The sequence below is a fragment of the Schistocerca piceifrons genome, chromosome 7 (genome assembly GCF_021461385.2).
Source record: "Schistocerca piceifrons isolate TAMUIC-IGC-003096 chromosome 7, iqSchPice1.1, whole genome shotgun sequence".
NCBI classification, from domain to species: domain Eukaryota; kingdom Metazoa; phylum Arthropoda; class Insecta; order Orthoptera; family Acrididae; genus Schistocerca; species Schistocerca piceifrons.
In genome coordinates this window covers 194,035,416-194,052,419 of record NC_060144.1, presented here as the reverse complement: position 1 = coordinate 194,052,419, position 17,004 = coordinate 194,035,416, and positions in this window count along the sequence as shown.

The window sequence follows — 17,004 nt, the reverse complement described above, 5'->3', positions numbered from 1 at the left end:
TCGTCGACCCACCTAACTTGTACACTTGGTGAATGGGTCAAAAGATTCTTCTACCTTGCCCGATTTAGGTTTTCTTGTGGATGTGATAATCACTCCAAAAAAAGTGATGAAAACATAAGAGTTTGTCACATAAACTGCAACAAATGAATGCAACAGTTTCACAGTCGCACAGTTTACCCTGTGCTCTGTCAAAACATATGTTTTAACGTTTTCAAATTTTTCCGTGTGTAGACCGTCAAATCCTTCATAGGTCCAAGCAAATCTGAACAAGTCCTGGAATTTTGGAGAGCGAAGTTGATTATGTGTGAGAGCCTGAACTTTGATAATTGTCTGAAAATAAAAAATTAAACTTTTCACTCGAGGGAAGACTTGAACCAAGGACCTGTGATTCCGCAGTTGCACAAACTAACCTTTTTTTTTCAAAATCCCTTCTTTTGGAGTTGTGGAAAGAAAATAGGTCCGCTACATTCTTCCATCACTGTGCGGGAGCGATTTTTATAGGAGACCCAGGCGTACTTCCGCCCGCTGGCGTCTCAGGTTTGCGTCAGCAACCTATTAGTGCTGCTACACGAGGGCAAAGAGTAAACGAAATAGCCACCTTGTTGGCGCAAAAGGAATGAGGAACTTAATAGAGAATTTCATTAAAAAAAATAATCCTGAGATTGTACAAAATATCGTTTAATCGTTCTTCAGCTCTGTCGGTAAAACAAAGTTCGGTTCAAGAAATTTGCGTAATTTTCTTCGTATTTCTTTTGTCGTTCGAGCTTTTCAAGTTCTGTCATCAGGTACATCCAATAGTCTGCTGCACCCTTCGTCATAGCCGTTGAGATGTAATGGACTGTCAGTCCTTTGAGCCAGTTGGCTGACCTTCCTTTAGTGTTAGGATATGGCACGTCATCTGGCAGAAGGACGTGTGTCGGTGTAATGGTGTTAGGTGACGTGCGGAGCACATGTGCTAGTTTTTGCCTGAAGAGATTCCACACGTCTTTCACATCGTCACAGACGAAACGATGTTCTTCGGTGTCGACGACGTTGCAGCTGGGACAGTTTGGTGTCTGTGCCAGACGTATCGCGTGCAGTTTAGAGTTGGTGGGGATTTTTCTATTGACTGCGAGGTACCACGCCGATCGCACATTGGATGGTAGATGGGGGTCAGATATGTTTTCCCATATGTTTTTCCAGTTATAATGTCGAAACTTGTTTTCTATTCGACTGCGCAATTTTCCTCCCAGCAAGGTCTTGTAAACCTCCTTAACCTGATATATGTCCTTCTCCGGTATTCTATGGCGTACATAGCTGTATTCCCACAAGAAAGTGTTTATAGTGGTACAGCTCGTGGGAGATGTGATGCACATCGATTGGTGGATCTCTGCTGACTGGGGTGATTTCACGTAAGAGATGAGCCACTAAGGTCCGCGGTGATCGTTGCCACTGTTTATAAGTTTTGCTAACGTATAGCGCTTGCGCTTTAAGGTAGATGTCTGTCAGATGTAGCCCTCCATGGCGTGTCGATAGCGTCAAGGTATCATAGGAAACCTTAAATATCTGACCTCTGCTGACAAAATAACCAAGCGCTGCTTGCATTTGGTGTGCTATGGTTCGTGGCAGAGGAAGCACTTGAGCAACATACACTCCTGGAAATGGAAAAAAGAACACATTGACACCGGTGTGTCAGACCCACCATACTTGCTCTGGACACTGCGAGAGGGCTGTACAAGCAATGATCACACGCACGGCACAGCGGACACACCAGGAACCGCGGTGTTGGCCGTCGAATGGCGCTAGCTGCGCAGCATTTGTGCACCGCCGCCGTCAGTGTCAGCCAGTTTGCCTGGCATACGGAGCTCCATCGCAGTCTTTAACACTGGTAGCATGCCGCGACAGCGTGGACGTGAACCGTATGTGCAGTTGACGGACTTTGAGCGAGGGCGTATAGTTGGCGTGCGGGAGGCCGGGTGGACGTACCGCCGAATTGCTCAACACGTGGGGCGTGAGGTCTCCACAGTACATCGATGTTGTCGCCAGTGGTCGGCGGAAGGTGCACGTGCCCGTCAACCTGGGGCCGGACCGCAGCGACGCACGGATGCACGCCAAGACCGTAGGATCCTACGCAGTGCCGTAGGGGACCGCACCGCCACTTCACAGCAAATTAGGGACACTGTTGCTCCTGGGGTATCGGCGAGGACCATTCGCAACCGTCTCCATGAAGCTGGGCTACGGTCCCGCACACCGTTAGGCCGTCTTCCGCTCACGCCCCAACATCGTGCTGCCCGCCTCCAGTGGTGTCGCGACAGGCGTGAATGGAGGGACGAATGGAGACGTGTCGTCTTCAGCGATGAGAGTCGCTTCTGCCTTGGTGCCAATGATGGTCGTATGCGTGTTTGGCGCCGTGCAGGTGAGCGCCACATTCAGGACTGCATGCGACCGAGGCACACAGGGCCAACACCCGGCATCATGGTGAGGGGAGCGATCTCCTAAACTGGCCGTACACCACTGGTGATCGTCGAGGGGACACTGAATAGTGCACGGTACACCCAAACCGTCATCGAACCCATCGTTCTACCATTCCTAGACCGGCAAGGGAACTTTCTGTTCCAACAGGACAATGCACGTCCGCATGTATCCCGTGCCACCCAACGTGCTCTAGAAGGTGTAAGTCAACTACCCTGGCCAGCAAGATCTCCGGATCTGTCCCCCATTGAGCATGTTTGGGACTGGATGAAGCGTCGTCTCACGCGGTCTGCACGTCCAGCACGAACGCTGGTCCAACTGAGGCGCCAGGTGGAAATGGCATGGCAAGCCGTTCCACAGGACTACATCCAGCATCTCTACGATCGTCTCCATGGGAGAATAGCAGCCTGCATTGCTGCGAAAGGTGGATATACACTGTACTAGTGCCGACATTGTGCATGCTCTGTTGCCTGTGTCTATGTGCCTGTGGTTCTGTCAGTGTGATCATGTGATGTATCTGACCCCAGGAATGTGTCAATAAAGTTTCCCCTTCCTGGGACAATGAATTCACGGTGTTCTTATTTCAATTTCCAGGAGTGTAGTTTACTTTGGAGGTTATATAGGTATTGGCTAGTCGCACTTTTTGTATTGCATTTAAATTACGCAAGCTGTGTTGTTTTATGCTTGCTCGTAATGTGGCAAGTAATTTTCTGTAATTGAGAGCGGTTGTGCGGCGGATATTATTCGTATATTCTATTCCAAGGCATTTTAGTTTTTCCACAGTGTTGATACGTCCAGCGGCTCTGATCTCTATGCCCCTACCAAGATTCATAATACTAGATTTATTGCGGTTGAGTTTAGCTCCTGACGCCAGTTCGTAGGTCGCCACAACTTCAAGTACTGTTGCCACCTCGCTTTCGTCAGTCACAATTACCCCTACATCGTCCGCGTAGGCTTGACATATGATCTTCTGTCCGTGTATATGTAGTCCACGGAGTTGCCGAGTCAGGGATACTAAGAGAGGTTCAAGCGCAATCGCGAAAAGCGTCATGGACGTGGGGCAACCTTGTCTTACCGAACTGAGAATATTGATCGGGTGTCTGAGTTGTCCGTTGACACTGATTCTTGACGTGCTATTCGTCAGTATGTTTTTCACGGAGGCTATAATTTTCTGTGGGAAGTGCATGGATGTCATACACCGGAACAGGTACGAATGATTAACTTCATCAAAAGCTTTTTCAAAGTCAAGCGACATCAGGGCACAGCGAATGTTGCAGGCTTCCGATATCGCTGTAATGTCTCTGTAGTCGCATAAGGTCTGAAATATCGTTCTATCCTTTCCCACACTTGTCTGGTAAGCTCCTGTCACTGTACGAATAACTGAATTAAACCTTTGCATCATGATACGGGCGAAGATTTTATAATCACTATTGAGAAGTGTTATGGGTCGAAGATTCTCCACGGTTTTGCCTCTTGGTGTTTTGGGGACTAAGACCACTCTACCTTCACAGAATTCCTTCGGAAGGTCAGTGTCGGCATTTCGTATTTCATTGCAGACGAGTGTCAATTTAGCAATTATCTTTTCACGAAAAGTTTGATAAAATTCAGCGGGTAGCCCATCTGGTCCAGGTGATTTATTCTTTGGACTCCTCGAGATGGCATCTTCGACGTCTTCATCCGTTAAGCCGTCGGCACACGGACCGTGTTGTCGAACGTTAACGTTGAGCGTGCCAAGTTCAACGTACTGCTGAACGCTCAGGAACGATGCGACTTGTGCATGCTGTACGTGGGCCCCAACGAGGTATAAGCTATCGCGACGCACTCCAGCGGCAGTTGAGGGATGTTTCTAGTTCTTAAATCACACTGTTTACTCAACGGGCGCGCGTAAAATTCCCACACTAGCTCTATTAATACGCGCGTTTCCTCCATCGTCCACGAAAAGGAAAGTACCATGTCCAATCAATAAGGACACAGGCTTATAAAAGTTCCATTACAAACAGTGCGTTACAATCGATTAAATTTCGGGCACGCAGCAGCGCAAATAAAATTTCCTCCACTGATATTTCGGCCGCGTATCGTCCGGCCATCCTCAGAGTGAGTCCCAAGCTCACTCTGAGGATGGCCGGACGATACGCGGCCGAAATATCAGTGGAGGAAATTTTATTTGCGCGGCTGCATGCCCGAAATTTAATCGATTATTCATTACGCCGCGAGAAGTTGAAAACGCACAGTGCGTTACAAATTTGGAATACTTCTGCGCATAGGATAAACATTATTTCATCATTCCCACATTTTAGTAAAACCCCAAGGTCAGTCTTACTTGATCATTGTTCCTACCCAGTAGCAGAATCTTTGCAAACATGTGAATTACGATAGCGTAGAAGAAAAAGGAGCAAAATATCTTTATACAAGTAGCGCAAGCTGTCCTGTAGATTAAGCCAATCGAACAAAGTCACCCCTCAAAAAAAGGTGAACTTATATTTACATAACATCAGATGTTACAGTATATACTTATATTAAATTAATAATAAAGTATCAGAACCTAATAAAAACGCTAATGTTACGAAAAAATTTGGAAGTGGCAACACCCTACAACATAGTGACGCTACTCATTACGCTAAACCAACAGTAGACCTACAGGAATTAAACATATTATGTTATTGGTTGCTAGAAACGTTATCATAGATATATTACTAATTGAAATTTAATTATAACAAATTGTACCAATTTTGGTTGGATCTTCAGTGTGTCGCTGCCATCAAATAGCCTACTCTCATAATACGCAAGTTACAATAATTCTTTTGCCACGAATGTGATGTGTCTTAATATTTTATTGGAATGAATCACACTGTTAACAACGGTTTTCCCAGTGATTCTCAATTTGCTGGTGCTCAGGAACGGCATATATACATACAGGCTTGAAATGAATGCCAATATGGCACCTCACAACTCTGTACTGAAGGGAGACAGCGTGCTTGTGACGTAAGTGGCGTTGTGACATCTCATTGGTCAACGGTCAGACGCACGCTCAGAATATCTGACATGCCAGATATTGCTCTACACCTTCGGAAAGACTCCCGAGCGTGCTATTCCACGCTATGACGCCAGAAACTCGGCACGCTCAACGCTCAACGTTCGGATGCACGGTCCGGGTGCCGACGGCTTTATTCTTGCTGCGAGCTCATCAGCTTCTTCTGGAGTGAGTCGCTCTGTCGTCCTAGCAGTGAGAGCTTGCTGCGCTGTTTCATCTGTCTGTGTATTGGCCAACAACTCACTAAAGTGTCGATGGATCTCGTCTCGTATTGCAGCTTGATCTGTCAAGAGTCTCCCGTCTGAAGTTTTGAGTTCCGTCAGAATTTTCTGTTTTTGTCTTTTGTTCTCTTGGAGGATGTGGTACATCGATGTTGTTTCTTCTCGTGTACCGTTCTGCAAACGCGTTCGTATTTTACAGCCTTCGAGATGGTGTCTCTGCAGGGTGAGCAATTTTGCTTTTATTCTGTTGATTTGCCCATAGTTTGTTATGATTGTAGCATCCCGGCCATGGGACCACGGCGCCCTTGGGTGCACACCCCCCTTGATGTTGCCTGTCTTCCACATGGACTATTTAGTTTGTATATTTTGCTTATTTTTTCGTAGTTCCACACAACTTCTTCCTGTTTTCTCGATTGATCTGTGTTCAGTTTTTAAAGGCCTATCCACTATACCAACTTATTACTAAATCTGAGGGGGTGCGATGGGGAGGTTCCCTTGTCAGATAGGTAGAGCGTCTGTCATGTAAACAGGAGATCCCGGGTTCGAGTCCCGTTCGGGGCCCACATTTTCAACATGTCCCCAATGATTTATATCAACGCGTATTTGCAGCTAGGGTGTGGATTTAATTATCATTTAATTGTCTACTATGTTTACGTTCCAGGTTACAAACATTTCCTAGTGTGACGACCATCTGTACCAATGACAGCCTGCAACCGCGCTGCAGATTGCTCTACTGTTACCCGAAACAACGGTGTACCATGGAATGTTCGGCTGTCATGACACTGCTCGTGCAGTATTTAAATATCCTGCATTCTGTCCATCATTCTCAGCCAAGGCAACAGTAACTTCTTAAGCAATTTGTGGCGCAGTTAGCCGTCGGCCTCTCCCAGAAGCAGTTCCCAAATCGTCAGTTAATTCGAGCTTTCGAATCATATTCTTGAATCCCTGTGCGGAAAGAGGCCCTCACTGTATTCCTATAATGCGTCGACAATGGCGAAGAGCAGCGGCTCTGTTGCTGTTGTTTTGATAAACTAGCTTAACGAGTAATTCCCTGCTCCAAGTTGACAGGAGAGACAGAGAGACAGGAACTGTCGATGACATACCTTGCTCAGGCCGCCCAAGGGCAGTGGATGACTGCTACCTACGGATTATGGCGCGGAAGAACCCTAACAGCATCGCCACCATATTGAACAATGCTTTTCGTGCAGCCACAGGACGTCGTGTCACGACTCAAACTGTGCGCAATAGGCTTCATAATGCGCACAGCTTCACACCCGACGTCCATGGCGAGGTGTATCTTTGCAACCACGGCACCGTGCAGCGCGGTACAGATGAGCCCAACAACATGTCGAAGGGCCGCTCAGGATTGGCATCACGTTCTCTTCACCGATAAGTGTCGCATTTGCCTTCAACCAGACAATCGTCAGAGACGTGTTTGGAGGCAACCCGGTCAAGCTTGATGCCTTAGACACACTGTCCAGCGAGTGCAGCAAGGTGGACGTTCCCTGCTATAATAAAAACGTAAATGTCGTGTGACTAGGGCCTCCCGTCGGGTATACCGTTCGCCGGGTGAAAATCTTTCGATCTGACGCCACTTCGGCGACTTGCGCGTCGATGGGTATGAAATGATGACGATTAAGACAACACAACACCTACTCCCCGAACGGAGAAAAGTCCCCGACCCAGCCGGGAATCGAACGCGGGCCCTTAGGACTGACATTCTGTCGCGCTTACCAGGGGCTACCGGGGGCGATCTGTTCCCTGCTGCTTTGGGGTGGCATTATGTGGGGCCGACGTACGCCGCTGGTGGCCATGGAAGGCGCCGTAACGCTGTACTATACGTGAATGCCATCCTCCGACCAATAGTGCAACAATATCGGCAGCATAGTGGCGAGGCAGTCGTCTTCATGGACGACAATTCGCGCCCTCATCGTTCACATCTTGCGAATGACTTCCTTCAGGATAACGACATTGGCTGGTTCAAATGGCTCTGAGCACTATGGGACTTAACTTCTGAGGTCATCAGTCCCCTAAACTTAGAACTACTTAAATCTAACTAACCTAAGGACATCACACACATCCATGCCCGAGGTAGGATTCGAACCTGCGACCGTAGAGGTCGCGCGGTTCCAGACTGAAGCGCCTAGGGCCGCTCGGCCACTATGGCCGGCGATAACGACATTGCTCGACTAGAGTGGCCACCATGTTCTCCAGACATGAACCCTATCGGACATGCGTGGGATAGATTGAAAAGGGTTGAAGATGTGAAATGAAGTTCGTGTTAGGGAGGGCAGTTGTCTAGAGTAGTCCGTGCAGCCATGCTAGTTATAATGCTGTAGTGGTGTAATGGTTAGCATACATATTTCGTAAGCATAGACACGCGGGTTCAAGTCCCAGCCACGGCGCAAATTTTAATTCATTTCTTTAACTTTTGGACGTCCACGCCTCACCACAGATTGTGAATGTCGGAGACTTTCCTGCTCTGTAAAGCATGCGCAACAATAAGTGTTTCGGGAAACATTGTTAAGTACACATTTTTGAACATGAGTCTCCGCAGCAGATGACTCCTTCATGTTCCCTTGTAGACTCGACGGCAATGTCACTTTCGATTGCATTGGACACGGGACCATCACAGTTGTTCCGTGGGTGAACAGAAACGTGTCTCCTGGCCGGATAAATTACGTTTCTTGTTACGTCAAGGCGATAGTCGTGTTCAGATACCCTATCACCTAGGGGCGGGCAAACGTTGCACGCGGCTCGTGAGCGCACAGCGCTGCACGTGTGCTGCTCGCGTGCAATCGTGGAATGGGGCAGTGGCGACAGCCGGCAGGTTCGGGCAGTGTAGTGCCAGGCTAAGCTGCGGACGTTGATGCGAAGCGACCACTACGTAGTGAACGTTGTATTTCAAGAACCAGAAAATGCAGAGTGAAACAAGGAAACGGAGACGTGGAGATTTGCTATCTTTTAAAAGGTAATGGGAGAATCATTTTTTCTTTGTGCAAAAACGTGAAAATTCGAAATGTTTAATATGTGGCAGTATTCTCGCTGGTCAGCGGAAGTTTAGTATTGAAGGCCATTATAATAAATTTCACAAGAACGAGTACAATTTATTTTCGGATTCTGAGCGGATGGGGAAATTGACTGAGCTTAAGAAGACCGACCTGACGATATTAGATGCATCTGTCCCAGTTGCCGTTGTCACGAGAGATCTGCGACTTTCTCTCGTCATGTCTCTCATCTAACTGATTTAATATTTTATGGAACACTGTTTTCAATTTTTCAGGACGACAACAATAATAGCCCAGCGGTACGTGCAAGCTATAAAATTGCGCTTAATATAGTGAGAGCTGGAAAACCATTTGCTGAATTAATAAGCCTCGGTTAAGAGCAAACGTAAGTGATGAAAATTTACGTAACTGTTTGCGTTTGTCTGTATGCAGAAATTTTTTTCCAGATATTAATCGTATTATAAACTCCACCTGTGATAATTAAATAAAACGTATCGTAGTTAATAGATACTCTTTCAAACCATGATTTATTTCAAGCATTCCTGCTAACCTTATTCCATCATTCAATAAAGCAAGCTAGAAAAACAAAACGCATTACAGAGAAAGGAGTGGACAGAAGGTATGGTGGGGAGGGGAGGTAAGCGGGTGGCCAGCTTGCCCCTGTGTGCACGCAGAACACCTGTTAACTGCACGCGTGCAAGTGCACCGCACACGTGCAGGATTCCTGCCCGCTCCTGACCCAGGCGAACAGCTGTTCGAAGCATGTATCGTTCGACGCACGCAGGTCGTTGGGGGCAGTTTTATCCAATGCGGGTCATTCACTTTAGTTTCCATAGAACCTGTGGTAGTAATCAACACTAAGCGCAAATTGAGACGCGTGTAGCACCTGTGACGTGACACGACACTACAGCGCGACACGCACGGTCCGCAAAAATCGCGCGGGTCCAACGCTTATTGAGACGCCTACACGTACTTTGCACGAGCCTGTTGGCGACGCTCTGCGCTGACAAAAACGAAGCGCGCGCACTCTGTGACCTTTCACAAACGATTTTACAGAAACTATTCAGTAAAAATATATGATTTTTGTCTCCCTTGTAGCGTTATATGCCAGCTTCGTGGCGAAGTGCCCATCATCTCGCTACGCAAAAATCGGAAAGCTTGTAATGAAAAATAGACGTCCCTATGATTTTGCGTTTTGTGCGTATTACTCCATATGTTGCTGCGTATGAAATTTAGCGTTGAATTTTTCTTTAGACCTGGCAGGAGGTCTCTCCTTCCGATCTCGAGAAAATGAATCATACGTAGCGCTCACTCCCGATTTCACGCCCGCGAGAATGAAATATTCACATCCCTCATATCGCCTAAACCGTTCGAGACATCGAAACGAGATTTTGGCAAATGATGCACATAAGGTGAAGGGTATTTTGCCAATTCCTAAACGCACTGAACTTTCTTATCTAGGGCGATATATCAGTAGTTATACTTTCTTTCTCATTTTTTCACTCCAGTGACTGTAATTTTTATGAGTTATCGACAGCTAGTGAAACAAGAGTTTCCTAGTACGAAAATAAACATGAAATTTCTTCTCTTGTGTTACTGCAAATCGACACTATGAGGGTTTTTCGTGAGTTATTGAGCTCTCTGGTTGCCAGTTACTTGTTTAATGAGGCACTCTGTTTCAGAATTCTGTCGCAATAGCTGTTGTAAGATGAGTTTGCGCAAATTATACTGTGTCTTAGCAAAGCAAGTACAATTAAATCTGCCAACAAGATGTGGCCGTTACTCATAAATGGTTATGCCTCTTCAAATGAGGAAAGGTATTACACAAAAATAACTTGCCAGTTCTTATGGAATTTTGGTTGAATACCCATAACCCATCATATTTTTAACACTGAACGACTGGAATGGAAAATTACCAAAGGACTTTGTTCCTTTTCTTGATCTGAGCAGTATTAAAGTAAATGGTTCAAATGGCTCTGAGCACTATGGGACTTAACATCTATGGTCATCAGTCCCGCAGAACTTAGAACTGCTTAAACCTAACTAACCTAAGGACATCACACAACACCCATTCATCACGAAGCAAAGAAAATCCCTGACCCCGCCGGGAATCGAACCCGGGAACCCGGGCGTGGGAAGGGAGAACGCTACCGCGCGACCACGAGCTGCGGACAGTATTAAAGTAATAGCGAACGTTCCCTTCAGGCGGAATGACAGGCACATGCCAGATGCTGGTTACTCACCGACGGCTTGCCAAACTGACAATGTGTGATCGCGAATAAAATAGTTGTCGATGAGAAAAATAAACAATTGATCTGTCGCACAACACAATGGTCTGTGTATTGTTAGCAGCTGAGAATAATGCGCACGACTGGAATGCGGAAGCTAGCTACGTGTGCCTTTTGAGCGGGAGTTCACGTCGTTGGAAAAACATTGTCGTGAAAGTGTTTCTACCTTTGTCGGCAATACATTTCAACAAATTAAATATATCAAATCAACACCCTATTTCATGATACTCATACTTTCGTAATAATACTGACCATTTTTTCATTTGTGTAGCCTGTTGTATAATTAGTTTATTAATGCTGATAATATTCAAGCAACAACTGAAATGCTTTTCTCGGCGACAACTGAAATGATTTTTCTAGTCACGGCGAGACAATTAAAACATAGTTATTCGTGAGGGCTTCTCGATTGTTTCTAGCTTGCTTTGCAAATGTGATGTCCACATGTACTCGTACATAGTATAAGGTCTCTTATTACATCCATATCCAGGTAATGATAGTGAAACGTATGTACTTCACATCTTGGACACTTTTTAGCAGAAGTACAAAGCGGTCTTACCTGAGGAAATTACGCTTTTTCGTTATTCACTACGCTCACTATGAACAGTCTGTCGCTTCTAACGATCTTAAAACATTGTGGAGGCAGAAGATAATACCAGTGGCTAATGGCTCACCAGTTATTGAACTGTGCATTGTTATTGACAAAAGAACAAACAAAACAGGAGAACTGCACAGAAGAACTGCAAGAACTAACGAAAAGAGGTGGAATGCATAAACGGCGAAAACCGAAACACTGCTCAGTGACAATAAAACTCAGTATACAGGAAGGCTGTATTTTTCGGATGGCCGATACTTCCATTGGCCATATGCGCCATGCCGAAGTGAGCATGTGGCAAGACTGCCTCCCCGCTCCCGCCCCCCCCCCCCCTTGTCAACGCGCCCACAGTGCTCGCGTGGCGACCGGAGCGAGAAACTCCGCAACCTCAACGGCGCGCGACCTGGCACGGGCGTGTGTCGCGTCCCGAATTGCACGGTCCCATTTGACCATGTGAAGTTGCAAAAAAGCGCGCTGCGCTGTGTCGCGCTATACGCGTCTCAATTTGCTCCTAGCGTGACAAGGAGACTCCGCCTACTCGTCATCACCAGTTTCGTCCACATTTGTTGTTGTTGTTGTGGTCTTCAGTCCTGAGACTGGTTTGATGCAGCTCTCCATGCTACTCTATCCTGTGCAAGCTTTTTCATCTCCCAGTACCTACTGCAACCTACATCCTTCTGAATCTGCGTAGTGTATTCATCTCTTGGTCTCCCTCTACGATTTTTACCCTCCACGCTGCCCTCCAATACTAAATTGGTGATCCCTTGATGCCTCAGAACATGTCCTACCAACCGATCCCTTCTTCTGGTCAAGTTGTGCCACAAACTTCTCTTCTCCCCAATCCTATTCAATACTTCCTCATTAGTTATGTGATCTACCCATCTAATCTTCAGCATTCTTCTGTAGCACCACATTTCGAAAGCTTCTATTCTCTTCTTGTCAAAACTATTTATCGTCCATGTTTCACTTCCATACATGGCTACACTCCATACGAATACTTTCAGAAATGACTTCCTGACACTTAAATCAATACTGGATGTTAACAAATTTCTCTTCTTCAGAAACGCTTTCCTTGCCATTGCCAGCCTACATTTTATATCCTCTCTACTTCGACCATCATCAGTTATTTTGCTCCCCAAATAGCAAAACTCCTTTACTACTTTAAGTGCCTCATTTCCTAATCTAATTCCCTCAGCATCACCCGAATTAATTAGACTACATTCCATTATCCTCGTTTTGCTTTTGTTGATGTTCATCTTATATCCTCCTTTCAAGACACTGTCCATTCCATTCAACTGCTCTTCCAAGTCCTTTGCTGTCTCTGACAGAATTACAATGTCATCGGCGAACCTCAAAGTTTTTATTTCTTCTCCATGAATTTTAATACCTACTCCGAATTTTTCTTTTGTTTCCTTTACTGCTTGCTCAATATACAGATTGAACAACATCGGGGAGAGGCTACAACCCTGTCTTACTCCCTTCTCAACCACTGCTTCCCTTTTATGTCCCTCGACTCTTATAACTGCCATCTGGTTTCTGTACAAATTGTAAATAGCCTTTCGCTCCCTGTATTTTACCCCTGCCACCTTTAGAATTTGAAAGAGAGTATTCCAGTCAACATTGTCAAAAGCTTTCTCTAAGCCTACAAATGCTAGAAACGTAGGTTTGCCTTTCCTTAATCTTTCTTCTAAGATAAGTCGTAAGGTCAGTATTGCCTCACGTGTTCCAGTGTTTCTACGGAATCCAAACTGATCTTCCCCGAGGTTGGCTTCTACTAGTTTTTCCATTCGTCTGTAAAGAATTCGTGTTAGTATTTTGCAGCTGTGACTTATTAAGCTGATAGTTCGGTAATTTTCACATCTGTCAACACCTGCTTTCTTTGGGATTGGAATTATTATATTCTTCTTGAAGTCTGAGGGTATTTCGCCTGTTTCATACATCTTGCTCACCAGATGGTAGAGTTTTGTCAGGACTGGCTCTCCCACGGCCGTCAGTAGTTCCAATGGAATATTGTCTACTCCGGGGGCCTTGTTTCGACTCAGGTCTTTCAGTGCTCTGTCAAACTCTTCACGCAGTATCATATCTCCCATTTCATCTTCATCTACATCCTCTTCTATTTCCATAATATTGTCCTCAAGTACATCGCCCTTGTATAGACCCTCTATATACTCCTTCCACCTTTCTGCTTTCCCTTCTTTGCTTAGAACTGGGTTTCCATCTGAGCTCTTGATATTCATACAAGTCGTTCTCTTATCTCCAAAGGTCTCTTTAATTTTCCTGTAGGCTGTATCTATCTTACCCCTAGTGAGATAGGCCTCTACATCCTTACATTTGTCCTCTAGCCATCCCTGCTTAGCCATTTTGCACTTCCTGTCGATCTCATTTTTGAGACGTTTGTATTCCTTTTTGCCTGTTTCACTTACTGCATTTTTATATTTTCTCCTTTCATCAATTAAATTCAATATTTCTTCTGTTACCCAAGGATTTCTACTAGCCCTCGTCTTTTTACCTACTTGATCCTCTGCTGCCTTCACTACTTCATCCCTCAAAGCTACCCATTCTTCTTCTACTGTATTTATTTCCCCCATTCCTGTCAATTGCTCCCTTATGCTCTCCCTGAATCTCTGTACAACCTCTGGTTCTTTTAGTTTATCCAGGTCCCATCTCCTTAAATTCCCACCTTTTTGCAGTTTCTTCAGTTTTAATCTACAGGTCATAACCAATAGATTGTGGTCAGAGTCCACATCTGCCCCTGGAAATGTCTTACAATTTAAAACCTGGTTCCTAAATCTCTGTCTTACCATTATATAATCTATCTGATACCTTTTAGTATCTCCAGGGTTCTTCCATGTATACAACCTTCTTTCATGATTCTTAAACCAAGTGTTAGTTATGATTATGTTGTGCTCTGTGCAAAATTCGACCAGGCGGCTTCCTCTTTCATTTCTGTCCCCCAATCCATATTCACCTACTATGTTTCCTTCTCTCCCTTTTCCTACACTCGAATTCCAGTCACCCATGACTATTAAATTTTCGTCTCCTTTCACAATCTGAATAATTTCTTTTATTTCATCATACATTTCTTCAATTTCTTCGTCATCTGCAGAGCTAGTTGGCATATAAACTTGTACTACTGTAGTAGGCGTGGGCTTCGTATCTATCTTGGCCACAATAATGCGTTCACTATGCTGTTTGTAGTAGCTTACCCGCATTCCTATTTTCCTATTCATTATTAAACCTACTCCTGCATGACCCCTATTTGATTTTGTGTTTATAACCCTGTAGTCACCTGACCAGAAGTCTTGTTCCTCCTGCCACCGAACTTCACTAATTCCCACTATATCTAACTTCAACCTATCCATTTCCCTTTTTAAATTTTCTAACCTACCTGCCCGATTAAGGGATCTGACATTCCACGCTCCGATCCGTAGAACGCCAGTTTTCTTTCTCCTGATAACGACATCCTCTTGAGTAGTCCCCGCCCGGAGATCCGAATGGGGGACTATTTTACCTCCGGAATATTTTACCCAAGAGGACGCCATCATCATGTAATCATACAGTAAAGCTGCATGCCCTCGGGAAAAATTACGGCTGTAGTTTCCCCTTGCTTTCAGCCGTTCGCAGTACCAGCACAGCAAGGCCGTTTTGGTTATTGTTACAAGGCCAGATCAGTCAATCATCCAGACTGTTGCCCTCGCAACTACTGAAAAGGCTGCTGCCCCTCTTCAGGAACCACACGTTTGTCTGGCCTCTCAACAGATACCCCTCCGTTGTGGTTGCACCTACGGTACGGCTATCTGTATCGCTGAGGCATGCAAGCCTCCCCACCAACGGCAAGGTCCATGGTTCATACTGCAAGTATATGCGGCGCTGAGTCGGAAATGGAAGCGACGAAAGTGGAAGCTCCAAATGATCGAATGTTTAGAAAAAATAGGATCTTGGCACTGGTCGAGTGAGTAATGATCCATTTATGTTAGCGTAATTTTGAGACTACCGTTGGCGTAGCTGAGAATAACTACTGCAACGTATGTCATTCTGAAACTGCTTACTGTCAGATTTTGGTCTCCCTCTACGATTCCCCTCTCCCCCCTCCCGCCCCTCCCCCCCCCCCCCCCCACACACACACTTTCCACCAGTACTCCACTGGTGATCCCTTGATATCTCAGAATGTGTCCTATCGACTGATCCCTTCTCCTAGTCAGGTTGTGCCACAAATTTGATTACTCTCCAATTGTCCGCCCCCCGTAGCTGAATGGTCAGCGTGACGGCTTGTCAATTCTCTGGGCCCGGGTTCGATTCCCGTCTGGGTCGAGGAATTATCTACGCCCAGGGATTGGGTGTTAAGCTGTCATCATCAACACACTATCATCCTCATCGACTGTAGGTCGCCGAAGTGGCGTCAAATTGAAAGGCCGGCACCCGGCGAACGGTCTGCACGACGGGGGGCCCTAGCCATACGATTAAAAAAAAAAATTGCTATCCATGTTTCAATTCTATACAAGGCTACATTCCATACAAATATTTCCAAAAAACACTTCTTAACATTTAAAGCTAATCCGATGTTACCAAATTTCTCTTTTTCTAAAACGCTTTTTTTGCCATTGCCTGTCTACATTTTATATTCTCTTTACTTCGGTCATCATTAGTTGTTTTGTTGCCCAAATAGCAAAACTCATCTACTGCTTTAAGAGTATCATTTCCTAATCTAATTCCCTCAGCATCACCTCATTTAATTCGCCTACATTCCATTAACCTTGTCTTGTTTTTGTTGGTGTTCATCTTATATCCCCACTTCAAGAGACTGTCAATTCCGTTCAGCTGCTCCTGAAAGTCCTCTGCTGTCTCTGACGGAATTACAAAGTCATTGGCCAACTTCAAAGCAGTCGTAAAAGACATGGAAAGGTAACGAAAAGGAAAATTTGTAATTACAAATAATTTCAAAGAAAGGAATGTACTTACAGCGCCCACGAGGTATGTGCAAATAACTTTCCAAGTACGGTTTGTAATTAAAGGGTGCAGTACTTCGTTTTCCGTTAGTTTCATTACGACCTTTGAGCAGCATTTCCGTGAAAGGACTGTACTTCACAGCGTCCACGAGGACTCTGCAAATAACTTTCCAAGAGGGGATTTAATTAAAGAGTAAAGAATTTCGTATTCCGGCAGCTGCACGTGAACAGTAGATTCCCCTGTTTTTACGATAAACATCACCTCATCACGTGTAAATCATGAAATGTAAAATAACAAAAGAATTTATTTTTATATACAAAGCTCTAGTGTAAGCCTTACAGTATGTCCCTGCAAATTTATTTGAAATCTCAAATTTTCCTTTGCTTTTGCTTTTCATGCCTTTTATGTACATATTGATAAATACAATACATTGAGCGTTATTGAGGATGATTTGCAGTATGAATAA